This window comes from Schistocerca nitens, chromosome 4 (genome assembly GCF_023898315.1).
Source record: "Schistocerca nitens isolate TAMUIC-IGC-003100 chromosome 4, iqSchNite1.1, whole genome shotgun sequence".
Classification (NCBI taxonomy): Eukaryota; Metazoa; Arthropoda; class Insecta; order Orthoptera; family Acrididae; genus Schistocerca; species Schistocerca nitens.
Window position 1 is genome coordinate 616,533,694 of NC_064617.1, and position 25,691 is coordinate 616,559,384.

The following is a 25,691-nucleotide window of genomic DNA, read 5'->3' on the forward strand; positions in this document are numbered from 1 at the left end:
TGTGTAGAGAGAGAGAGAGAGAGAGAGAGAGAGAGGGGGGGGGTAGAGGGGGGCAGAGCTATTTATTGTCCTGCAAACTCTTGGTGAACCCTTTCCGTACCTCAGTTGTAGATGATTTGAGAATGTTTACTTGCACTGCAGTTGCACAACAGCATATAAGCTGATATTTGGAAGTGAATGATGAATGATTGTCTTTGTAATAAATACTGGTATGTGATAAGTAGATTTTGTTTTGAAAGCCAAAATAATTTTTACCGCAGAAGTTTGTGATTTGTAGGTATGATGTGAGTGAGATTTGGGCTGAAGATGGTGGTTAGTTGGGCAGGATGAGTATTTCAATTGTTTTCAATAGAGTGGATATTAGTGGCACTGGCTTGTTGCCATAATGTGGCATTGGTTCTTTGTTCATAACAGTGTACTCAGTTTTGTAGAAGATTTAGGTGAGAAAGAGACAGTTGTTGAATATGACATAGATAGCTAGAAATGAATTGAGTAGCAATTTCCTGCTAGGTGTAGTTTGGGTATGATGTGTCTCAGTGAGAGATAAATCTTGAAATTGAAGGGTTGTTCCTTGCTACAGTCTTGGAAACTATGTATCTGCTGTTGACTCCAATGTTTTCAAGATTACTTGTGTACAAAATTGGTCAGACTTTGCAGTTTCTTCTTCAATAAATCAGTGGAAGGTGGTGCAGATAATGGTAAAAATGTTCAGTGCCTCCTGTGAGTTGTTGATGCTGCTTGTCTTTTAAGTAAAATTGATAGGGGCTCTTGATTGACCCAGCCATACACAGAGCTGGTGCATACTTGGCTTGAGAAGACTTTGGTCAGTAAATGATGAAATACCGACACAGTGGTCACAACAAAGCTCCTTTCCCTGCATTTTAGTTTCCCTCGGGTATAGAGTGACATGTTATTGGCAGAGGATGTGCAGATAATCACTTTGATCAGGCTGTTCGTTTTTTTAATGCTCTTTTACCAGAATCCATTCATAGTGATTCGTGTGTTCTCTGTTGGAACACGATGAGAACATTGTGTGAAGTGCACAGAAGTAGCTATTTGAGTATGTATGAAAATGTGAGGTAACCACTGTTACTCCTAAATTTCTGTGGAATTAAGTTTTCTGTGTGTGTGTGTGTGTTTGAAAATCCCAGAGGTTCAAGTTGGTAGTTTATATGTTGCAAGCGAAAAAAGCTTTTTAGTAAACTGAGGCACTAGCATTAGTTCCCTGTTCACTGTGACAAGGAAGCTAGTATAAAAAGTAGTTTGTGGTTTTGTTTGCAAAGAAGTGCTCATGGGATGAAAGCACTGCTTGAGATTTTTCTGAGATGATGGGGGGGATTGCTAAACATCTAGCATTTTAGTAAGGAGCTTGTCGGAGTATTTGTATAGTTGTAAGATTATTTGTTATTTTATGAGAAATTTCTTTATTCATAGCACATGGGCCATCATAGTTGAAGCATAAAGATTGGCATGGTATGCGTAGGTCTGTAAAATGTCCTGACAGTGATGTTCATAGGGACTTGTTGTATACTTTGATTCTTCATCTGTTTAACAGTAGACATAAGAAATGTATTAGTGGAGCAAGTAGCTGTGAAATTAGTAGTGTATGATTGATAGTATGGACGTGGCGCTTGAAGGAAGTGTTTGTTTAGCTGTGGGTGTTTTCATAATTGCCATGTGAGGAGAAGCAATACTCGTGATAGGCGACGAGAGGTACAGAGAGAAACACATTTATTGCGAGTATTGTATATCAGCAGCTCTTGGGCGGGTATCAAGTAAGACGCAAAGTGAAACGAAATAGGAAGTATGCATGAAAGTGGCCAAATATCAACAAGAGTTCGCACTGTTAGGGTGAGGTGAATAAGCTAGTGCGGTGCGAAAATTTTCGAAGAGAGAGGCGGTTTTAAAGAAAGCACAAGAGTCCTATGAATGCCCTCTTGTGTGTTTCTCTTTCAGTGGCTATTTGGCATGTCTGCTTGCGCCATAGAAAGCTACTGTATGTGCCCCAGGCCCCCATCTAGCGGCCGGAGGTGCAAGCGGTGTTTACATACAGTCTCGCCTGAGGCAATGGTCTCTCATTTCGGAACGCAAGAAGCACTGGTAGCGCACAAAAATAGCCGAGTGAGATCATTGCGGCCAAGTAAGGGTAGAAGTAGGTTCTTTGCAGAATGTCTGAGCTTAAGAAATTCTCCGATAAGTAAATCGCGAAATGTGAAGAATGTGTCGTATTCTCGTAGGGCGTGTTGACGGTCTCGTGGCATAAGTAGCGAGCGGTGATAGCTTGCAAGCAAGATCATACTTCACAGGATCATTTCTGTAGTATGTCTTCAACTCTCTCTAGTTCAACGCTGGAGTAGACGTAACCACGATGATGAGTGGTAGCACTCTCCCTGAGCGTGAGGCTTGCGATCAAGATTCATCGCATCTTGGTTGTAATCGATGATCGTTCACCACATTCTGAGGGATGTGGGAAGGGAATAGCGCTTTCCGAGTGGTGGTTTTATTATATAGATTAGAAGCATAAGTCATACTGTTGGTATCGGGACCCGCGTCGTTGCAGAAATGTCGCTACAGGTTGTGGAAAGACTTCGATTGCGACATGTCATGAAAGCCTCGTGGAAGTTTCTCGAGTGGCACGGGGACGAGCCATTTGATTTGGCCTGCTCCAAGTGCTAGGCTTGGATGACAACGACGTACTTTTGAGTTACAAGAATGAGTGAGCAACACAAGAAGAGTGCAATTGATGACCATAAAAAGCTGACACACAACACAGTCTCGATAATCACCACTAATGCATGATGTACGAAACATTTAGGAGGAGCACGTTTGGCTAGCAAACATGAATTGAGTGATTTGCAAGGCAGTGTTATCTGCAAGAAGGAATGCATGAAATTCGCAAATGAATAAGACTGGTTCAAATACTATCGACAGAAATTTTATTTCTGTTGTCAACTAGTATTAATTAGTTGTGTGGGAGCAGGGGGATATTTCCCTTGCACCATACATCTACATACACGTTGCGTGTGATGTGGCCTAGTTTTGCGTACAAAGAACTATCTAGTTGTCAGTTTTTTGAGTGAACGAGTGTGGTGGGGAGGAGAGAGATTAGTGTTAGATGCAGAGCAGTGCGGGCAGTTGTGTGTCGGACGTTGTATGTCGGACGGTGGGTCGCCGACAGGAATTATGCGTGCTGCCATCTGTCGGCAGGTGAGGTAATGAAGCAGCTTGAATGGTGACAGAAATGATGAAAATAGTTATCTAAAGAGTAATAGCGACGACAGTTGGCAGACACTTATTTCAGCGTTGACAGTTAGTTTGGGGTGTGTGCTTGCATGACACTGGAAGTCTGTTGACGGTAGAGAAGTAGACAAGACGGCAAGAATTTTCGGCGTTCTCGCGGAGAAGTAATAGAGAAGCAGCCATAAGTATTGAAGTGAGGGCGTTGATCGGCACTCTGGTTTCCCTTCAAACCGAATAAATCTTTCGCCTTTTACTAAAGATTTCCGTGGAGGGGAACATTAAATGAGTCTAGAAGGTATTTTTTGTAGTGCTCGGCTATTGCTGAGCCACAATCACAAGTAAAACGTAATGTGAGTAGCAAGAGGTAGATTGTGTTGTGAGAATGAAGGGCGTGGATTAGCGGATCACGTTTGACCTGAAATGGCGTGCAGTGTGTTAGACGATTGTGTAGAGAGAGAGAGAGAGAGAGAGAGAGAGAGAGAGAGAGGGGGGGGGGGGTAGAGGGGGGCAGAGCTATTTATTGTCCTGCAAACTCTTGGTGAACCCTTTCCGTACCTCAGTTGTAGATGATTTGAGAATGTTTACTTGCACTGCAGTTGCACAACAGCATATAAGCTGATATTTGGAAGTGAATGATGAATGATTGTCTTTGTAATAAATACTGGTATGTGATAAGTAGATTTTGTTTTGAAAGCCAAAATAATTTTTACCGCAGAAGTTTGTGATTTGTAGGTATGATGTGAGTGAGATTTGGGCTGAAGATGGTGGTTAGTTGGGCAGGATGAGTATTTCAATTGTTTTCAATAGAGTGGATATTAGTGGCACTGGCTTGTTGCCATAATGAGGCATTGGTTCTTTGTTCATAACAGTGTACTCAGTTTTGTAGAAGATTTAGGTGAGAAAGAGACAGTTGTTGAATATGACATAGATAGCTAGAAATGAATTGAGTAGCAATTTCCTGCTAGGTGTAGTTTGGGTATGATGTGTCTCAGTGAGAGATAAATCTTGAAATTGAAGGGTTGTTCCTTGCTACAGTCTTGGAAACTATGTATCTGTTGTTGACTCCAATGTTTTCAAGATTACTTGTGTACAAAATTGGCCAGACTTTGCAGTTTCTTCTTCAATAAATCAGTGGAAGGTGGTGCAGATAATGGTAAAAATGTTAAGTGCCTCCTGTGAGTTGTTGATGCTGCTTGTCTTTTAAGTAAAATTGAAAGGGGCTCTTGATTGACCCAGCCATACACAGAGCTGGTGCATACTTGGCTTGAGAAGACTTTGGTCAGTAAATGATGAAATACCGACACAGTGGTCACAACAAAGCTCCTTTCCCTGCATTTTAGTTTCCCTCGGGTATAGAGTGACATGTTATTGGCAGAGGATGTGCAGATAATCACTTTGATCAGGCTGTTCGTTTTTTTTAATGCTCTTTTACCAGAATCCATTCATAGTGATTAGTGTGTTCTCTGTTGGAACACGATGAGAACATTGTGTGAAGTGCACAGAAGTAGCTATTTGAGTATGTATGAAAATGTGAGGTAACCACTGTTACTCCTAAATTTCTGTGGAATTAAGTTTTCTGTGTGTGTGTGTGTGTGTGTGTGTGTGTGTTTGAAAATCCCAGAGGTTCAAGTTGGTAGTTTATATGTTGCAAGCGAAAAAAGCTTTTTAGTAAACTGAGGCACTAGCATTAGTTCCCTGTTCACTGTGACAAGGAAGCTAGTATAAAAAGTAGTTTGTGGTTTTGTTTGCAAAGAAGTGCTCATGGGATGAAAGCACTGCTTGAGATTATTCTGAGATGATGGGGGGGATTGCTAAACATCTAGCATTTTAGTAAGGAGCTTGTCGGAGTATTTGTATAGTTGTAAGATTATTTGTTATTTTATGAGAAATTTCTTTATTCATAGCACATGGGCCATCATAGTTGAAGCATAAAGATTGGCATGGTATGCGTAGGTCTGTAAAATGTCCTGACAGTGATGTTCATAGGGACTTGTTGTATACTTTGATTCTTCATCTGTTTAACAGTAGACATAAGAAATGTATTAGTGGAGCAAGTAGCTGTGAAATTAGTAGTGTATGATTGATAGTATGGACGTGGCGCTTGAAGGAAGTGTTTGTTTAGCTGTGGGTGTTTTCATAATTGCCATGTGAGGAGAAGCAATACTCGTGATAGGCGACGAGAGGTACAGAGAGAAACACATTTATTGCGAGTATTGTATATCAGCAGCTCTTGGGCGGGTATCAAGTAAGACGCAAAGTGAAACGAAAGAGGAAGTATGCATGAAAGTGGCCAAATATCGACAAGAGTTCGCACTGTTAGGGTGAGGTGAATAAGCTAGTGCGGTGCGAAAATTTTCGAAGAGAGAGGCGGTTTTAAAGAAAGCACAAGAGTCCTATGAATGCCCTCTTGTGTGTTTCTCTTTCAGTGGCTATTTGGCATGTCTGCTTGCGCCATAGAAAGCTACTGTATGTGCCCCAGGCCCCCATCTAGCGGCCGGAGGTGCAAGCGGTGTTTACATACAGTCTCGCCTGAGGCAATGGTCTCTCATTTCGGAACGCAAGAAGCACTGGTAGCGCACAAAAATAGCCGAGTGAGATCATTGCGGCCAAGTAAGGGTAGAAGTAGGTTCTTTGCAGAATGTCTGAGCTTAAGAAATTCTTCGATAAGTAAATCGCGAAATGTGAAGAATGTGTCGTATTCTCGTAGGGCGTGTTGACGGTCTCGTGGCATAAGTAGCGAGCGGTGATAGCTTGCAAGCAAGATCATACTTCACAGGATCATTTCTGTAGTATGTCTTCAACTCTCTCTAGTTCAACGCTGGAGTAGACGTAACCACGATGATGAGTGGTAGCACTCTCCCTGAGCGTGAGGCTTGCGATCAAGATTCATCGCATCTTGGTTGTAATCGATGATCGTTCACCACATTCTGAGGGATGTGGGAAGGGAATAGCGCTTTCCGAGTGGTGGTTTTATTATATAGATTAGAAGCATAAGTCATACTGTTGGTATCGGGACCCGCGTCGTTGCAGAAATGTCGCTACAGGTTGTGGAAAGACTTCGATTGCGACATGTCATGAAAGCCTCGTGGAAGTTTCTCGAGTGGCACGGGGACGAGCCATTTGATTTGGCCTGCTCCAAGTGCTAGGCTTGGATGACAACGACGTACTTTTGAGTTACAAGAATGAGTGAGCAACACAAGAAGAGTGCAATTGATGACCATAAAAAGCTGACACACAACACAGTCTCGATAATCACCACTAATGCATGATGTACGAAACATTTAGGAGGAGCACGTTTGGCTAGCAAACATGAATTGAGTGATTTGCAAGGCAGTGTTATCTGCAAGAAGGAATGCATGAAATTCGCAAATGAATAAGACTGGTTCAAATACTATCGACAGAAATTTTATTTCTGTTGTCAACTAGTATTAATTAGTTGTGTGGGAGCAGGGGGATATTTCCCTTGCACCATACATCTACATACACGTTGCATGTGATGTGGCCTAGTTTTGCGTACAAAGAACTATCTAGTTGTCAGTTTTTTGAGTGAACGAGTGTGGTGGGGAGGAGAGAGATTAGTGTTAGATGCAGAGCAGTGCGGGCAGTTGTGTGTCGGACGTTGTATGTCGGACGGTGGGTCGCCGACAGGAATTATGCGTGCTGCCATCTGTCGGCAGGTGAGGTAATGAAGCAGCTTGAATGGTGACAGAAATGATGAAAATAGTTATCTAAAGAGTAATAGCGACGACAGTTGGCAGACACTTATTTCAGCGTTGACAGTTAGTTTGGGGTGTGTGCTTGCATGACACTGGAAGTCTGTTGACGGTAGAGAAGTAGACAAGACGGCAAGAATTTTCGGCGTTCTCGCGGAGAAGTAATAGAGAAGCAGCCATAAGTATTGAAGTGAGGGCGTTGATCGGCACTCTGGTTTCCCTTCAAACCGAATAAATCTTTCGCCTTTTACTAAAGATTTCCGTGGAGGGGAACATTAAATGAGTCTAGAAGGTATTTTTTGTAGTGCTCGGCTATTGCTGAGCCACAATCACAAGTAAAACGTAATGTGAGTAGCAAGAGGTAGATTGTGTTGTGAGAATGAAGGGCGTGGATTAGCGGATCACGTTTGACCTGAAATGGCGTGCAGTGTGTTAGACGATTGTGTAGAGAGAGAGAGGGGGGGGGTAGAGGGGGACAGAGCTATTTATTGTCCTGCAAACTCTTGGTGAACCCTTTCCGTACCTCAGTTGTAGATGATTTGAGAATGTTTACTTGCACTGCAGTTGCACAACAGCATATAAGCTGATATTTGGAAGTGAATGATGAATGATTGTCTTTGTAATAAATACTGGTATGTGATAAGTAGATTTTGTTTTGAAAGCCAAAATAATTTTTACCGCAGAAGTTTGTGATTTGTAGGTATGATGTGAGTGAGATTTGGGCTGAAGATGGTGGTTAGTTGGGCAGGATGAGTATTTCAATTGTTTTCAATAGAGTGGATATTAGTGGCACTGGCTTGTTGCCATAATGTGGCATTGGTTCTTTGTTCATAACAGTGTACTCAGTTTTGTAGAAGATTTAGGTGAGAAAGAGACAGTTGTTGAATATGACATAGATAGCTAGAAATGAATTGAGTAGCAATTTCCTGCTAGGTGTAGTTTGGGTATGATGTGTCTCAGTGAGAGATAAATCTTGAAATTGAAGGGTTGTTCCTTGCTACAGTCTTGGAAACTATGTATCTGTTGTTGACTCCAATGTTTTCAAGATTACTTGTGTACAAAATTGGCCAGACTTTGCAGTTTCTTCTTCAATAAATCAGTGGAAGGTGGTGCAGATAATGGTAAAAATGTTCAGTGCCTCCTGTGAGTTGTTGATGCTGCTTGTCTTTTAAGTAAAATTGAAAGGGGCTCTTGATTGACCCAGCCATACACAGAGCTGGTGCATACTTGGCTTGAGAAGACTTTGGTCAGTAAATGATGAAATACCGACACAGTGGTCACAACAAAGCTCCTTTCCCTGCATTTTAGTTTCCCTCGGGTATAGAGTGACATGTTATTGGCAGAGGATGTGCAGATAATCACTTTGATCAGGCTGTTCGTTTTTTTAATGCTCTTTTACCAGAATCCATTCATAGTGATTAGTGTGTTCTCTGTTGGAACACGATGAGAACATTGTGTGAAGTGCACAGAAGTAGCTATTTGAGTATGTATGAAAATGTGAGGTAACCACTGTTACTCCTAAATTTCTGTGGAATTAAGTTTTCTGTGTGTGTGTGTGTGTGTTTGAAAATCCCTGAGGTTCAAGTTGGTAGTTTATATGTTGCAAGCGAAAAAAGCTTTTTAGTAAACTGAGGCACTAGCATTAGTTCCCTGTTCACTGTGACAAGGAAGCTAGTATAAAAAGTAGTTTGTGGTTTTGTTTGCAAAGAAGTGCTCATGGGATGAAAGCACTGCTTGAGATCATTCTGAGATGATGGGGGGGATTGCTAAACATCTAGCATTTTAGTAAGGAGCTTGTCGGAGTATTTGTATAGTTGTAAGATTATTTGTTATTTTATGAGAAATTTCTTTATTCATAGCACATGGGCCATCATAGTTGAAGCATAAAGATTGGCATGGTATGCGTAGGTCTGTAAAATGTCCTGACAGTGATGTTCATAGGGACTTGTTGTATACTTTGATTCTTCATCTGTTTAACAGTAGACATAAGAAATGTATTAGTGGAGCAAGTAGCTGTGAAATTAGTAGTGTATGATTGATAGTATGGACGTGGCGCTTGAAGGAAGTGTTTGTTTAGCTGTGGGTGTTTTCATAATTGCCATGTGAGGAGAAGCAATACTCGTGATAGGCGACGAGAGGTACAGAGAGAAACACATTTATTGCGAGTATTGTATATCAGCAGCTCTTGGGCGGGTATCAAGTAAGACGCAAAGTGAAACGAAAGAGGAAGTATGCATGAAAGTGGCCAAATATCGACAAGAGTTCGCACTGTTAGGGTGAGGTGAATAAGCTAGTGCGGTGCGAAAATTTTCGAAGAGAGAGGCGGTTTTAAAGAAAGCACAAGAGTCCTATGAATGCCCTCTTGTGTGTTTCTCTTTCAGTGGCTATTTGGCATGTCTGCTTGCGCCATAGAAAGCTACTGTATGTGCCCCAGGCCCCCATCTAGCGGCCGGAGGTGCAAGCGGTGTTTACATACAGTCTCGCCTGAGGCAATGGTCTCTCATTTCGGAACGCAAGAAGCACTGGTAGCGCACAAAAATAGCCGAGTGAGATCATTGCGGCCAAGTAAGGGTAGAAGTAGGTTCTTTGCAGAATGTCTGAGCTTAAGAAATTCTTCGATAAGTAAATCGCGAAATGTGAAGAATGTGTCGTATTCTCGTAGGGCGTGTTGACGGTCTCGTGGCATAAGTAGCGAGCGGTGATAGCTTGCAAGCAAGATCATACTTCACAGGATCATTTCTGTAGTATGTCTTCAACTCTCTCTAGTTCAACGCTGGAGTAGACGTAACCACGATGATGAGTGGTAGCACTCTCCCTGAGCGTGAGGCTTGCGATCAAGATTCATCGCATCTTGGTTGTAATCGATGATCGTTCACCACATTCTGAGGGATGTGGGAAGGGAATAGCGCTTTCCGAGTGGTGGTTTTATTATATAGATTAGAAGCATAAGTCATACTGTTGGTATCGGGACCCGCGTCGTTGCAGAAATGTCGCTACAGGTTGTGGAAAGACTTCGATTGCGACATGTCATGAAAGCCTCGTGGAAGTTTCTCGAGTGGCACGGGGACGAGCCATTTGATTTGGCCTGCTCCAAGTGCTAGGCTTGGATGACAACGACGTACTTTTGAGTTACAAGAATGAGTGAGCAACACAAGAAGAGTGCAATTGATGACCATAAAAAGCTGACACACAACACAGTCTCGATAATCACCACTAATGCATGATGTACGAAACATTTAGGAGGAGCACGTTTGGCTAGCAAACATGAATTGAGTGATTTGCAAGGCAGTGTTATCTGCAAGAAGGAATGCATGAAATTCGCAAATGAATAAGACTGGTTCAAATACTATCGACAGAAATTTTATTTCTGTTGTCAACTAGTATTAATTAGTTGTGTGGGAGCAGGGGGATATTTCCCTTGCACCATACATCTACATACACGTTGCGTGTGATGTGGCCTAGTTTTGCGTACAAAGAACTATCTAGTTGTCAGTTTTTTGAGTGAACGAGTGTGGTGGGGAGGAGAGAGATTAGTGTTAGATGCAGAGCAGTGCGGGCAGTTGTGTGTCGGACGTTGTATGTCGGACGGTGGGTCGCCGACAGGAATTATGCGTGCTGCCATCTGTCGGCAGGTGAGGTAATGAAGCAGCTTGAATGGTGACAGAAATGATGAAAATAGTTATCTAAAGAGTAATAGCGACGACAGTTGGCAGACACTTATTTCAGCGTTGACAGTTAGTTTGGGGTGTGTGCTTGCATGACACTGGAAGTCTGTTGACGGTAGAGAAGTAGACAAGACGGCAAGAATTTTCGGCGTTCTCGCGGAGAAGTAATAGAGAAGCAGCCATAAGTATTGAAGTGAGGGCGTTGATCGGCACTCTGGTTTCCCTTCAAACCGAATAAATCTTTCGCCTTTTACTAAAGATTTCCGTGGAGGGGAACATTAAATGAGTCTAGAAGGTATTTTTTGTAGTGCTCGGCTATTGCTGAGCCACAATCACAAGTAAAACGTAATGTGAGTAGCAAGAGGTAGATTGTGTTGTGAGAATGAAGGGCGTGGATTAGCGGATCACGTTTGACCTGAAATGGCGTGCAGTGTGTTAGACGATTGTGTAGAGAGAGAGAGAGAGAGAGAGAGAGGGGGGGGGGGTAGAGGGGGACAGAGCTATTTATTGTCCTGCAAACTCTTGGTGAACCCTTTCCGTACCTCAGTTGTAGATGATTTGAGAATGTTTACTTGCACTGCAGTTGCACAACAGCATATAAGCTGATATTTGGAAGTGAATGATGAATGATTGTCTTTGTAATAAATACTGGTATGTGATAAGTAGATTTTGTTTTGAAAGCCAAAATAATTTTTACCGCAGAAGTTTGTGATTTGTAGGTATGATGTGAGTGAGATTTGGGCTGAAGATGGTGGTTAGTTGGGCAGGATGAGTATTTCAATTGTTTTCAATAGAGTGGATATTAGTGGCACTGGCTTGTTGCCATAATGTGGCATTGGTTCTTTGTTCATAACAGTGTACTCAGTTTTGTAGAAGATTTAGGTGAGAAAGAGACAGTTGTTGAATATGACATAGATAGCTAGAAATGAATTGAGTAGCAATTTCCTGCTAGGTGTAGTTTGGGTATGATGTGTCTCAGTGAGAGATAAATCTTGAAATTGAAGGGTTGTTCCTTGCTACAGTCTTGGAAACTATGTATCTGTTGTTGACTCCAATGTTTTCAAGATTACTTGTGTACAAAATTGGCCAGACTTTGCAGTTTCTTCTTCAATAAATCAGTGGAAGGTGGTGCAGATAATGGTAAAAATGTTAAGTGCCTCCTGTGAGTTGTTGATGCTGCTTGTCTTTTAAGTAAAATTGAAAGGGGCTCTTGATTGACCCAGCCATACACAGAGCTGGTGCATACTTGGCTTGAGAAGACTTTGGTCAGTAAATGATGAAATACCGACACAGTGGTCACAACAAAGCTCCTTTCCCTGCATTTTAGTTTCCCTCGGGTATAGAGTGACATGTTATTGGCAGAGGATGTGCAGATAATCACTTTGATCAGGCTGTTCGTTTTTTTAATGCTCTTTTACCAGAATCCATTCATAGTGATTAGTGTGTTCTCTGTTGGAACACGATGAGAACATTGTGTGAAGTGCACAGAAGTAGCTATTTGAGTATGTATGAAAATGTGAGGTAACCACTGTTACTCCTAAATTTCTGTGGAATTAAGTTTTCTGTGTGTGTGTGTGTGTGTGTTTGAAAATCCCTGAGGTTCAAGTTGGTAGTTTATATGTTGCAAGCGAAAAAAGCTTTTTAGTAAACTGAGGCACTAGCATTAGTTCCCTGTTCACTGTGACAAGGAAGCTAGTATAAAAAGTAGTTTGTGGTTTTGTTTGCAAAGAAGTGCTCATGGGATGAAAGCACTGCTTGAGATCATTCTGAGATGATGGGGGGGATTGCTAAACATCTAGCATTTTAGTAAGGAGCTTGTCGGAGTATTTGTATAGTTGTAAGATTATTTGTTATTTTATGAGAAATTTCTTTATTCATAGCACATGGGCCATCATAGTTGAAGCATAAAGATTGGCATGGTATGCGTAGGTCTGTAAAATGTCCTGACAGTGATGTTCATAGGGACTTGTTGTATACTTTGATTCTTCATCTGTTTAACAGTAGACATAAGAAATGTATTAGTGGAGCAAGTAGCTGTGAAATTAGTAGTGTATGATTGATAGTATGGACGTGGCGCTTGAAGGAAGTGTTTGTTTAGCTGTGGGTGTTTTCATAATTGCCATGTGAGGAGAAGCAATACTCGTGATAGGCGACGAGAGGTACAGAGAGAAACACATTTATTGCGAGTATTGTATATCAGCAGCTCTTGGGCGGGTATCAAGTAAGACGCAAAGTGAAACGAAAGAGGAAGTATGCATGAAAGTGGCCAAATATCGACAAGAGTTCGCACTGTTAGGGTGAGGTGAATAAGCTAGTGCGGTGCGAAAATTTTCGAAGAGAGAGGCGGTTTTAAAGAAAGCACAAGAGTCCTATGAATGCCCTCTTGTGTGTTTCTCTTTCAGTGGCTATTTGGCATGTCTGCTTGCGCCATAGAAAGCTACTGTATGTGCCCCAGGCCCCCATCTAGCGGCCGGAGGTGCAAGCGGTGTTTACATACAGTCTCGCCTGAGGCAATGGTCTCTCATTTCGGAACGCAAGAAGCACTGGTAGCGCACAAAAATAGCCGAGTGAGATCATTGCGGCCAAGTAAGGGTAGAAGTAGGTTCTTTGCAGAATGTCTGAGCTTAAGAAATTCTTCGATAAGTAAATCGCGAAATGTGAAGAATGTGTCGTATTCTCGTAGGGCGTGTTGACGGTCTCGTGGCATAAGTAGCGAGCGGTGATAGCTTGCAAGCAAGATCATACTTCACAGGATCATTTCTGTAGTATGTCTTCAACTCTCTCTAGTTCAACGCTGGAGTAGACGTAACCACGATGATGAGTGGTAGCACTCTCCCTGAGCGTGAGGCTTGCGATCAAGATTCATCGCATCTTGGTTGTAATCGATGATCGTTCACCACATTCTGAGGGATGTGGGAAGGGAATAGCGCTTTCCGAGTGGTGGTTTTATTATATAGATTAGAAGCATAAGTCATACTGTTGGTATCGGGACCCGCGTCGTTGCAGAAATGTCGCTACAGGTTGTGGAAAGACTTCGATTGCGACATGTCATGAAAGCCTCGTGGAAGTTTCTCGAGTGGCACGGGGACGAGCCATTTGATTTGGCCTGCTCCAAGTGCTAGGCTTGGATGACAACGACGTACTTTTGAGTTACAAGAATGAGTGAGCAACACAAGAAGAGTGCAATTGATGACCATAAAAAGCTGACACACAACACAGTCTCGATAATCACCACTAATGCATGATGTACGAAACATTTAGGAGGAGCACGTTTGGCTAGCAAACATGAATTGAGTGATTTGCAAGGCAGTGTTATCTGCAAGAAGGAATGCATGAAATTCGCAAATGAATAAGACTGGTTCAAATACTATCGACAGAAATTTTATTTCTGTTGTCAACTAGTATTAATTAGTTGTGTGGGAGCAGGGGGATATTTCCCTTGCACCATACATCTACATACACGTTGCGTGTGATGTGGCCTAGTTTTGCGTACAAAGAACTATCTAGTTGTCAGTTTTTTGAGTGAACGAGTGTGGTGGGGAGGAGAGAGATTAGTGTTAGATGCAGAGCAGTGCGGGCAGTTGTGTGTCGGACGTTGTATGTCGGACGGTGGGTCGCCGACAGGAATTATGCGTGCTGCCATCTGTCGGCAGGTGAGGTAATGAAGCAGCTTGAATGGTGACAGAAATGATGAAAATAGTTATCTAAAGAGTAATAGCGACGACAGTTGGCAGACACTTATTTCAGCGTTGACAGTTAGTTTGGGGTGTGTGCTTGCATGACACTGGAAGTCTGTTGACGGTAGAGAAGTAGACAAGACGGCAAGAATTTTCGGCGTTCTCGCGGAGAAGTAATAGAGAAGCAGCCATAAGTATTGAAGTGAGGGCGTTGATCGGCACTCTGGTTTCCCTTCAAACCGAATAAATCTTTCGCCTTTTACTAAAGATTTCCGTGGAGGGGAACATTAAATGAGTCTAGACGGTATTTTTTGTAGTGCTCGGCTATTGCTGAGCCACAATCACAAGTAAAACGTAATGTGAGTAGCAAGAGGTAGATTGTGTTGTGAGAATGAAGGGCGTGGATTAGCGGATCACGTTTGGCCTGAAATGGCGTGCAGTGTGTTAGACGATTGTGTAGAGAGAGAGAGAGGGGGACAGAGCTATTTATTGTCCTGCAAACTCTTGGTGAACCCTTTCCGTACCTCAGTTGTAGATGATTTGAGAATGTTTACTTGCACTGCAGTTGCACAACAGCATATAAGCTGATATTTGGAAGTGAATGATGAATGATTGTCTTTGTAATAAATACTGGTATGTGATAAGTAGATTTTGTTTTGAAAGCCAAAATAATTTTTACCGCAGAAGTTTGTGATTTGTAGGTATGATGTGAGTGAGATTTGGGCTGAAGATGGTGGTTAGTTGGGCAGGATGAGTATTTCAATTGTTTTCAATAGAGTGGATATTAGTGGCACTGGCTTGTTGCCATAATGTGGCATTGGTTCTTTGTTCATAACAGTGTACTCAGTTTTGTAGAAGATTTAGGTGAGAAAGAGACAGTTGTTGAATATGACATAGATAGCTAGAAATGAATTGAGTAGCAATTTCCTGCTAGGTGTAGTTTGGGTATGATGTGTCTCAGTGAGAGATAAATCTTGAAATTGAAGGGTTGTTCCTTGCTACAGTCTTGGAAACTATGTATCTGTTGTTGACTCCAATGTTTTCAAGATTACTTGTGTACAAAATTGGCCAGACTTTGCAGTTTCTTCTTCAATAAATCAGTGGAAGGTGGTGCAGATAATGGTAAAAATGTTAAGTGCCTCCTGTGAGTTGTTGATGCTGCTTGTCTTTTAAGTAAAATTGAAAGGGGCTCTTGATTGACCCAGCCATACACAGAGCTGGTGCATACTTGGCTTGAGAAGACTTTGGTCAGTAAATGATGAAATACCGACACAGTGGTCACAACAAAGCTCCTTTCCCTGCATTTTAGTTTCCCTCGGGTATAGAGTGACATGTTATTGGCAGAGGATGTGCAGATAATCACTTTGATCAGGCTGTTCGTTTTTTTAATGCTCTTTTACCAGAATCCATTCATAGTGATTAGTGTGTTCTCTGTTGGAACACGATGAGAACATTGTGTGAAGTGCACAGAAGTAGCTATTTGAGTATGTATGAAAATGTGAGGTAACCACTGTTACTCCTAAATTTCTGTGGAATTAAGTTTTCTGTGTGTGTGTGTGTTTGAAAATCCCAGAGGTTCAAGTTGGTAGTTTATATGTTGCAAGCGAAAAAAGCTTTTTAGTAAACTGAGGCACTAGCATTAGTTCCCTGTTCACTGTGACAAGGAAGCTAGTATAAAAAGTAGTTTGTGGTTTTGTTTGCAAAGAAGTGATCATGGGATGAAAGCACTGCTTGAGATTATTCTGAGATGATGGGGGGGATTGCTAAACATCTAGCATTTTAGTAAGGAGCTTGTCGGAGTATTTGTATAGTTGTAAGATTATTTGTTATTTTATGAGAAATTTCTTTATTCATAGCACATGGGCCATCATAGTTGAAGCATAAAGATTGGCATGGTATGCGTAGGTCTGTAAAATGTCCTGACAGTGATGTTCATAGGGACTTGTTGTATACTTTGATTCTTCATCTGTTTAACAGTAGACATAAGAAATGTATTAGTGGAGCAAGTAGCTGTGAAATTAGTAGTGTATGATTGATAGTATGGACGTGGCGCTTGAAGGAAGTGTTTGTTTAGCTGTGGGTGTTTTCATAATTGCCATGTGAGGAGAAGCAATACTCGTGATAGGCGACGAGAGGTACAGAGAGAAACACATTTATTGCGAGTATTGTATATCAGCAGCTCTTGGGCGGGTATCAAGTAAGACGCAAAGTGAAACGAAAGAGGAAGTATGCATGAAAGTGGCCAAATATCGACAAGAGTTCGCACTGTTAGGGTGAGGTGAATAAGCTAGTGCGGTGCGAAAATTTTCGAAGAGAGAGGCGGTTTTAAAGAAAGCACAAGAGTCCTATGAATGCCCTCTTGTGTGTTTCTCTTTCAGTGGCTATTTGGCATGTCTGCTTGCGCCATAGAAAGCTACTGTATGTGCCCCAGGCCCCCATCTAGCGGCCGGAGGTGCAAGCGGTGTTTACATACAGTCTCGCCTGAGGCAATGGTCTCTCATTTCGGAACGCAAGAAGCACTGGTAGCGCACAAAAATAGCCGAGTGAGATCATTGCGGCCAAGTAAGGGTAGAAGTAGGTTCTTTGCAGAATGTCTGAGCTTAAGAAATTCTTCGATAAGTAAATCGCGAAATGTGAAGAATGTGTCGTATTCTCGTAGGGCGTGTTGACGGTCTCGTGGCATAAGTAGCGAGCGGTGATAGCTTGCAAGCAAGATTATACTTCACAGGATCATTTCTGTAGTATGTCTTCAACTCTCTAGTTCAACGCTGGAGTAGACGTAACCACGATGATGAGTGGTAGCACTCTCCCTGAGCGTGAGGCTTGCGATCAAGATTCATCGCATCTTGGTTGTAATCGATGATCGTTCACCACATTCTGAGGGATGTGGGAAGGGAATAGCGCTTTCCGAGTGGTGGTTTTATTATATAGATTAGAAGCATAAGTCATACTGTTGGTATCGGGACCCGCGTCGTTGCAGAAATGTCGCTACAGGTTGTGGAAAGCCTTCGATTGCGACATGTCATGAAAGCCTCGTGGAAGTTTCTCGAGTGGCACGGGGACGAGCCATTTGATTTGGCCTGCTCCAAGTGCTAGGCTTGGATGACAACGACGTACTTTTGAGTTACAAGAATGAGTGAGCAACACAAGAAGAGTGCAATTGATGACCATAAAAAGCTGACACACAACACAGTCTCGATAATCACCACTAATGCATGATGTACGAAACATTTAGGAGGAGCACGTTTGGCTAGCAAACATGAATTGAGTGATTTGCAAGGCAGTGTTATCTGCAAGAAGGAATGCATGAAATTCGCAAATGAATAAGACTGGTTCAAATACTATCGACAGAAATTTTATTTCTGTTGTCAACTAGTATTAATTAGTTGTGTGGGAGCAGGGGGATATTTCCCTTGCACCATACATCTACATACACGTTGCGTGTGATGTGGCCTAGTTTTGCGTACAAAGAACTATCTAGTTGTCAGTTTTTTGAGTGAACGAGTGTGGTGGGGAGGAGAGAGATTAGTGTTAGATGCAGAGCAGTGCGGGCAGTTGTGTGTCGGACGTTGTATGTCGGACGGTGGGTCGCCGACAGGAATTATGCGTGCTGCCATCTGTCGGCAGGTGAGGTAATGAAGCAGCTTGAATGGTGACAGAAATGATGAAAATAGTTATCTAAAGAGTAATAGCGACGACAGTTGGCAGACACTTATTTCAGCGTTGACAGTTAGTTTGGGGTGTGTGCTTGCATGACACTGGAAGTCTGTTGACGGTAGAGAAGTAGACAAGACGGCAAGAATTTTCGGCGTTCTCGCGGAGAAGTAATAGAGAAGCAGCCATAAGTATTGAAGTGAGGGCGTTGATCGGCACTCTGGTTTCCCTTCGAACCGAATAAATCTTTCGCCTTTTACTAAAGATTTCCGTGGAGGGGAACATTAAATGAGTCTAGAAGGTATTTTTTGTAGTGCTCGGCTATTGCTGAGCCACAATCACAAGTAAAACGTAATGTGAGTAGCAAGAGGTAGATTGTGTTGTGAGAATGAAGGGCGTGGATTAGCGGATCACGTTTGACCTGAAATGGCGTGCAGTGTGTTAGACGATTGTGTAGAGAGAGAGAGAGAGAGAGAGAGAGAGAGAGAGAGAGAGTGAGGGGGGGGGTAGAGGGGGACAGAGCTATTTATTGTCCTGCAAACTCTTGGTGAACCCTTTCCGTACCTCAGTTGTAGATGATTTGAGAATGTTTACTTGCACTGCAGTTGCACAACAGCATATAAGCTGATATTTGGAAGTGAATGATGAATGATTGTCTTTGTAATAAATACTGGTATGTGATAAGTAGATTTTGTTTTGAAAGCCAAAATAATTTTTACCGCAGAAGTTTGTGATTTGTAGGTATGATGTGAGTGAGATTTGGGCTGAAGATGGTGGTTAGTTGGGCAGGATGAGTATTTCAATTGTTTTCAATAGAGTGGATATTAGTGGCACTGGCTTGTTGCCATAATGTGGCATTGGTTCTTTGTTCATAACAGTGTACTCAGTTTTGTAGAAGATTTAGGTGAGAAAGAGACAGTTGTTGAATATGACATAGATAGCTAGAAATGAATTGAGTAGCAATTTCCTGCTAGGTGTAGTTTGGGTATGATGTGTCTCAGTGAGAGATAAATCTTGAAATTGAAGGGTTGTTCCTTGCTACAGTCTTGGAAACTATGTATCTGTTGTTGACTCCAATGTTTTCAAGATTACTTGTGTACAAAATTGGCCAGACTTTGCAGTTTCTTCTTCAATAAATCAGTGGAAGGTGGTGCAGATAATGGTAAAAATGTTCAGTGCCTCCTGTGAGTTGTTGATGCTGCTTGTCTTTTAAGTAAAATTGAAAGGGGCTCTTGATTGACCCAGCCATACACAGAGCTGGTGCATACTTGGCTTGAGAAGACTTTGGTCAGTAAATGATGAAATACCGACACAGTGGTCACAACAAAGCTCCTTTCCCTGCATTTTAGTTTCCCTCGGGTATAGAGTGACATGTTATTGGCAGAGGATGTGCAGATAATCACTTTGATCAGGCTGTTCGTTTTTTTAATGCTCTTTTACCAGAATCCATTCATAGTGATTAGTGTGTTCTCTGTTGGAACACGATGAGAACATTGTGTGAAGTGCACAGAAGTAGCTATTTGAGTATGTATGAAAATGTGAGGTAACCACTGTTACTCCTAAATTTCTGTGGAATTAAGTTTTCTGTGTGTGTGTGTGTGTGTTTGAAAATCCCTGAGGTTCAAGTTGGTAGTTTATATGTTGCAAGCGAAAAAAGCTTTTTAGTAAACTGAGGCACTAGCATTAGTTCCCTGTTCACTGTGACAAGGAAGCTAGTATAAAAAGTAGTTTGTGGTTTTGTTTGCAAAGAAGTGCTCATGGGATGAAAGCACTGCTTGAGATTATTCTGAGATGATGGGGGGGGATTGCTAAACATCTAGCATTTTAGTAAGGAGCTTGTCGGAGTATTTGTATAGTTGTAAGATTATTTGTTATTTTATGAGAAATTTCTTTATTCATAGCACATGGGCCATCATAGTTGAAGCATAAAGATTGGCATGGTATGCGTAGGTCTGTAAAATGTCCTGACAGTGATGTTCATAGGGACTTGTTGTATACTTTGATTCTTCATCTGTTTAACAGTAGACATAAGAAATGTATTAGTGGAGCAAGTAGCTGTGAAATTAGTAGTGTATGATTGATAGTATGGACGTGGCGCTTGAAGGAAGTGTTTGTTTAGCTGTGGGTGTTTTCATAATTGCCATGTGAGGAGAAGCAATACTCGTGATAGGCGACGAGAGGTACAGAGAGAAACACATTTATTGCGAGTATTGTATATCAGCAGCTCTTGGGCGGGTATCAAGTAAGACGCAAAGTGAAACGAAAGAGGAAGTATGCATGAAAGTGGCCAAATATCGACAAGAGTTCGCACTGTTAGGGTGAGGTGAATAAGCTAGTGCGGTGCGAAAATTTTCGAAGAGAGAGGCGGTTTTAAAGAAAGCACAAGAGTCCTATGAATGCCCTCTTGTGTGTTTCTCTTTCAGTGGCTATTTGGCATGTCTGCTTGCGCCATAGAAAGCTACTGTATGTGCCCCAGGCCCCCATCTAGCGGCCGGAGGTGCAAGCGGTGTTTACATACAGTCTCGCCTGAGGCAATGGTCTCTCATTTCGGAACGCAAGAAGCACTGGTAGCGCACAAAAATAGCCGAGTGAGATCATTGCGGCCAAGTAAGGGTAGAAGTAGGTTCTTTGCAGAATGTCTGAGCTTAAGAAATTCTTCGATAAGTAAATCGCGAAATGTGAAGAATGTGTCGTATTCTCGTAGGGCGTGTTGACGGTCTCGTGGCATAAGTAGCGAGCGGTGATAGCTTGCAAGCAAGATCATACTTCACAGGATCATTTCTGTAGTATGTCTTCAACTCTCTCTAGTTCAACGCTGGAGTAGACGTAACCACGATGATGAGTGGTAGCACTCTCCCTGAGCGTGAGGCTTGCGATCAAGATTCATCGCATCTTGGTTGTAATCGATGATCGTTCACCACATTCTGAGGGATGTGGGAAGGGAATAGCGCTTTCCGAGTGGTGGTTTTATTATATAGATTAGAAGCATAAGTCATACTGTTGGTATCGGGACCCGCGTCGTTGCAGAAATGTCGCTACAGGTTGTGGAAAGACTTCGATTGCGACATGTCATGAAAGCCTCGTGGAAGTTTCTCGAGTGGCACGGGGACGAGCCATTTGATTTGGCCTGCTCCAAGTGCTAGGCTTGGATGACAACGACGTACTTTTGAGTTACAAGAATGAGTGAGCAACACAAGAAGAGTGCAATTGATGACCATAAAAAGCTGACACACAACACAGTCTCGATAATCACCACTAATGCATGATGTACGAAACATTTAGGAGGAGCACGTTTGGCTAGCAAACATGAATTGAGTGATTTGCAAGGCAGTGTTATCTGCAAGAAGGAATGCATGAAATTCGCAAATGAATAAGACTGGTTCAAATACTATCGACAGAAATTTTATTTCTGTTGTCAACTAGTATTAATTAGTTGTGTGGGAGCAGGGGGATATTTCCCTTGCACCATACATCTACATACACGTTGCGTGTGATGTGGCCTAGTTTTGCGTACAAAGAACTATCTAGTTGTCAGTTTTTTGAGTGAACGAGTGTGGTGGGGAGGAGAGAGATTAGTGTTAGATGCAGAGCAGTGCGGGCAGTTGTGTGTCGGACGTTGTATGTCGGACGGTGGGTCGCCGACAGGAATTATGCGTGCTGCCATCTGTCGGCAGGTGAGGTAATGAAGCAGCTTGAATGGTGACAGAAATGATGAAAATAGTTATCTAAAGAGTAATAGCGACGACAGTTGGCAGACACTTATTTCAGCGTTGACAGTTAGTTTGGGGTGTGTGCTTGCATGACACTGGAAGTCTGTTGACGGTAGAGAAGTAGACAAGACGGCAAGAATTTTCGGCGTTCTCGCGGAGAAGTAATAGAGAAGCAGCCATAAGTATTGAAGTGAGGGCGTTGATCGGCACTCTGGTTTCCCTTCAAACCGAATAAATCTTTCGCCTTTTACTAAAGATTTCCGTGGAGGGGAACATTAAATGAGTCTAGAAGGTATTTTTTGTAGTGCTCGGCTATTGCTGAGCCACAATCACAAGTAAAACGTAATGTGAGTAGCAAGAGGTAGATTGTGTTGTGAGAATGAAGGGCGTGGATTAGCGGATCACGTTTGACCTGAAATGGCGTGCAGTGTGTTAGACGATTGTGTAGAGAGAGAGAGAGAGAGAGAGAGAGAGAGAGAGAGAGAGAGGGGGGGGGGGGTAGAGGGGGACAGAGCTATTTATTGTCCTGCAAACTCTTGGTGAACCCTTTCCGTACCTCAGTTGTAGATGATTTGAGAATGTTTACTTGCACTGCAGTTGCACAACAGCATATAAGCTGATATTTGGAAGTGAATGATGAATGATTGTCTTTGTAATAAATACTGGTATGTGATAAGTAGATTTTGTTTTGAAAGCCAAAATAATTTTTACCGCAGAAGTTTGTGATTTGTAGGTATGATGTGAGTGAGATTTGGGCTGAAGATGGTGGTTAGTTGGGCAGGATGAGTATTTCAATTGTTTTCAATAGAGTGGATATTAGTGGCACTGGCTTGTTGCCATAATGTGGCATTGGTTCTTTGTTCATAACAGTGTACTCAGTTTTGTAGAAGATTTAGGTGAGAAAGAGACAGTTGTTGAATATGACATAGATAGCTAGAAATGAATTGAGTAGCAATTTCCTGCTAGGTGTAGTTTGGGTATGATGTGTCTCAGTGAGAGATAAATCTTGAAATTGAAGGGTTGTTCCTTGCTACAGTCTTGGAAACTATGTATCTGTTGTTGACTCCAATGTTTTCAAGATTACTTGTGTACAAAATTGGCCAGACTTTGCAGTTTCTTCTTCAATAAATCAGTGGAAGGTGGTGCAGATAATGGTAAAAATGTTCAGTGCCTCCTGTGAGTTGTTGATGCTGCTTGTCTTTTAAGTAAAATTGAAAGGGGCTCTTGATTGACCCAGCCATACACAGAGCTGGTGCATACTTGGCTTGAGAAGACTTTGGTCAGTAAATGATGAAATACCGACACAGTGGTCACAACAAAGCTCCTTTCCCTGCATTTTAGTTTCCCTCGGGTATAGAGTGACATGTTATTGGCAGAGGATGTGCAGATAATCACTTTGATCAGGCTGTTCGTTTTTTTAATGCTCTTTTACCAGAATCCATTCATAGTGATTAGTGTGTTCTCTGTTGGAACACGATGAGAACATTGTGTGAAGTGCACAGAAGTAGCTATTTGAGTATGTATGAAAATGTGAGGTAACCACTGTTACTCCTAAATTTCTGTGGAATTAAGTTTTCTGTGTGTGTGTGTGTGTGTGTGTGTTTGAAAATCCCAGAGGTTCAAGTTGGTAGTTTATATGTTGCAAGCGAAAAAAGCTTTTTAGTAAACTGAGGCACTAGCATTAGTTCCCTGTTCACTGTGACAAGGAAGCTAGTATAAAAAGTAGTTTGTGGTTTTGTTTGCAAAGAAGTGATCATGGGATGAAAGCACTGCTTGAGATTATTCTGAGATGATGGGGGGGATTGCTAAACATCTAGCATTTTAGTAAGGAGCTTGTCGGAGTATTTGTATAGTTGTAAGATTATTTGTTATTTTATGAGAAATTTCTTTATTCATAGCACATGGGCCATCATAGTTGAAGCATAAAGATTGGCATGGTATGCGTAGGTCTGTAAAATGTCCTGACAGTGATGTTCATAGGGACTTGTTGTATACTTTGATTCTTCATCTGTTTAACAGTAGACATAAGAAATGTATTAGTGGAGCAAGTAGCTGTGAAATTAGTAGTGTATGATTGATAGTATGGACGTGGCGCTTGAAGGAAGTGTTTGTTTAGCTGTGGGTGTTTTCATAATTGCCATGTGAGGAGAAGCAATACTCGTGATAGGCGACGAGAGGTACAGAGAGAAACACATTTATTGCGAGTATTGTATATCAGCAGCTCTTGGGCGGGTATCAAGTAAGACGCAAAGTGAAACGAAAGAGGAAGTATGCATGAAAGTGGCCAAATATCGACAAGAGTTCGCACTGTTAGGGTGAGGTGAATAAGCTAGTGCGGTGCGAAAATTTTCGAAGAGAGAGGCGGTTTTAAAGAAAGCACAAGAGTCCTATGAATGCCCTCTTGTGTGTTTCTCTTTCAGTGGCTATTTGGCATGTCTGCTTGCGCCATAGAAAGCTACTGTATGTGCCCCAGGCCCCCATCTAGCGGCCGGAGGTGCAAGCGGTGTTTACATACAGTCTCGCCTGAGGCAATGGTCTCTCATTTCGGAACGCAAGAAGCACTAGTAGCGCACAAAAATAGCCGAGTGAGATCATTGCGGCCAAGTAAGGGTAGAAGTAGGTTCTTTGCAGAATGTCTGAGCTTAAGAAATTCTTCGATAAGTAAATCGCGAAATGTGAAGAATGTGTCGTATTCTCGTAGGGCGTGTTGACGGTCTCGTGGCATAAGTAGCGAGCGGTGATAGCTTGCAAGCAAGATCATACTTCACAGGATCATTTCTGTAGTATGTCTTCAACTCTCTCTAGTTCAACGCTGGAGTAGACGTAACCACGATGATGAGTGGTAGCACTCTCCCTGAGCGTGAGGCTTGCGATCAAGATTCATCGCATCTTGGTTGTAATCGATGATCGTTCACCACATTCTGAGGGATGTGGGAAGGGAATAGCGCTTTCCGAGTGGTGGTTTTATTATATAGATTAGAAGCATAAGTCATACTGTTGGTATCGGGACCCGCGTCGTTGCAGAAATGTCGCTACAGGTTGTGGAAAGACTTCGATTGCGACATGTCATGAAAGCCTCGTGGAAGTTTCTCGAGTGGCACGGGGACGAGCCATTTGATTTGGCCTGCTCCAAGTGCTAGGCTTGGATGACAACGACGTACTTTTGAGTTACAAGAATGAGTGAGCAACACAAGAAGAGTGCAATTGATGACCATAAAAAGCTGACACACAACACAGTCTCGATAATCACCACTAATGCATGATGTACGAAACATTTAGGAGGAGCACGTTTGGCTAGCAAACATGAATTGAGTGATTTGCAAGGCAGTGTTATCTGCAAGAAGGAATGCATGAAATTCGCAAATGAATAAGACTGGTTCAAATACTATCGAGAGAAATTTTATTTCTGTTGTCAACTAGTATTAATTAGTTGTGTGGGAGCAGGGGGATATTTCCCTTGCACCATACATCTACATACACGTTGCGTGTGATGTGGCCTAGTTTTGCGTACAAAGAACTATCTAGTTGTCAGTTTTTTGAGTGAACGAGTGTGGTGGGGAGGAGAGAGATTAGTGTTAGATGCAGAGCAGTGCGGGCAGTTGTGTGTCGGACGTTGTATGTCGGACGGTGGGTCGCCGACAGGAATTATGCGTGCTGCCATCTGTCGGCAGGTGAGGTAATGAAGCAGCTTGAATGGTGACAGAAATGATGAAAATAGTTATCTAAAGAGTAATAGCGACGACAGTTGGCAGACACTTATTTCAGCGTTGACAGTTAGTTTGGGGTGTGTGCTTGCATGACACTGGAAGTCTGTTGACGGTAGAGAAGTAGACAAGACGGCAAGAATTTTCGGCGTTCTCGCGGAGAAGTAATAGAGAAGCAGCCATAAGTATTGAAGTGAGGGCGTTGATCGGCACTCTGGTTTCCCTTCAAACCGAATAAATCTTTCGCCTTTTACTAAAGATTTCCGTGGAGGGGAACATTAAATGAGTCTAGAAGGTATTTTTTGTAGTGCTCGGCTATTGCTGAGCC

The 25,691-nt window shown here is 42.3% G+C and overlaps 14 non-coding genes across 14 annotated transcripts; all 14 read left to right on the top strand.

Moving 5' to 3' along the window:
• Positions 1 to 2,289: 2,289 nt before the first annotated feature.
• On the top strand, positions 2,290 to 2,496 carry LOC126254481 (small nucleolar RNA U3). Its single transcript, XR_007546162.1, has one exon. It is a non-coding gene; the product is annotated as a small nucleolar RNA U3 (small nucleolar RNA).
• Positions 2,497 to 3,449: 953 nt separating this feature from the next.
• On the top strand, positions 3,450 to 3,568 carry LOC126254703 (U5 spliceosomal RNA). Its single transcript, XR_007546354.1, has one exon. It is a non-coding gene; the product is annotated as a U5 spliceosomal RNA (small nuclear RNA).
• A 2,431-nt stretch (positions 3,569 to 5,999) lies between these two features.
• On the top strand, positions 6,000 to 6,206 carry LOC126254482 (small nucleolar RNA U3). Its single transcript, XR_007546163.1, has one exon. It is a non-coding gene; the product is annotated as a small nucleolar RNA U3 (small nucleolar RNA).
• Positions 6,207 to 7,159: 953 nt separating this feature from the next.
• LOC126254704 (U5 spliceosomal RNA) lies at positions 7,160 to 7,278 on the top strand. The gene has a single exon (XR_007546355.1). It is a non-coding gene; the product is annotated as a U5 spliceosomal RNA (small nuclear RNA).
• A 2,389-nt stretch (positions 7,279 to 9,667) lies between these two features.
• LOC126254484 (small nucleolar RNA U3) lies at positions 9,668 to 9,874 on the top strand. Its single transcript, XR_007546164.1, has one exon. It is a non-coding gene; the product is annotated as a small nucleolar RNA U3 (small nucleolar RNA).
• Positions 9,875 to 10,827: 953 nt separating this feature from the next.
• Positions 10,828 to 10,946, top strand: LOC126254706 (U5 spliceosomal RNA). The gene has a single exon (XR_007546356.1). It is a non-coding gene; the product is annotated as a U5 spliceosomal RNA (small nuclear RNA).
• A 2,407-nt stretch (positions 10,947 to 13,353) lies between these two features.
• Positions 13,354 to 13,560, top strand: LOC126254485 (small nucleolar RNA U3). The gene has a single exon (XR_007546165.1). It is a non-coding gene; the product is annotated as a small nucleolar RNA U3 (small nucleolar RNA).
• Positions 13,561 to 14,513: 953 nt separating this feature from the next.
• LOC126254765 (U5 spliceosomal RNA) lies at positions 14,514 to 14,632 on the top strand. The gene has a single exon (XR_007546406.1). It is a non-coding gene; the product is annotated as a U5 spliceosomal RNA (small nuclear RNA).
• Positions 14,633 to 17,006: 2,374 nt separating this feature from the next.
• LOC126254366 (small nucleolar RNA U3) lies at positions 17,007 to 17,211 on the top strand. The gene has a single exon (XR_007546064.1). It is a non-coding gene; the product is annotated as a small nucleolar RNA U3 (small nucleolar RNA).
• Positions 17,212 to 18,164: 953 nt separating this feature from the next.
• Positions 18,165 to 18,283, top strand: LOC126254777 (U5 spliceosomal RNA). Its single transcript, XR_007546417.1, has one exon. It is a non-coding gene; the product is annotated as a U5 spliceosomal RNA (small nuclear RNA).
• Positions 18,284 to 20,705: 2,422 nt separating this feature from the next.
• Positions 20,706 to 20,912, top strand: LOC126254486 (small nucleolar RNA U3). Its single transcript, XR_007546166.1, has one exon. It is a non-coding gene; the product is annotated as a small nucleolar RNA U3 (small nucleolar RNA).
• A 953-nt stretch (positions 20,913 to 21,865) lies between these two features.
• Positions 21,866 to 21,984, top strand: LOC126254707 (U5 spliceosomal RNA). The gene has a single exon (XR_007546357.1). It is a non-coding gene; the product is annotated as a U5 spliceosomal RNA (small nuclear RNA).
• Positions 21,985 to 24,412: 2,428 nt separating this feature from the next.
• LOC126254487 (small nucleolar RNA U3) lies at positions 24,413 to 24,619 on the top strand. The gene has a single exon (XR_007546167.1). It is a non-coding gene; the product is annotated as a small nucleolar RNA U3 (small nucleolar RNA).
• Positions 24,620 to 25,572: 953 nt separating this feature from the next.
• LOC126254709 (U5 spliceosomal RNA) lies at positions 25,573 to 25,691 on the top strand. Its single transcript, XR_007546358.1, has one exon. It is a non-coding gene; the product is annotated as a U5 spliceosomal RNA (small nuclear RNA).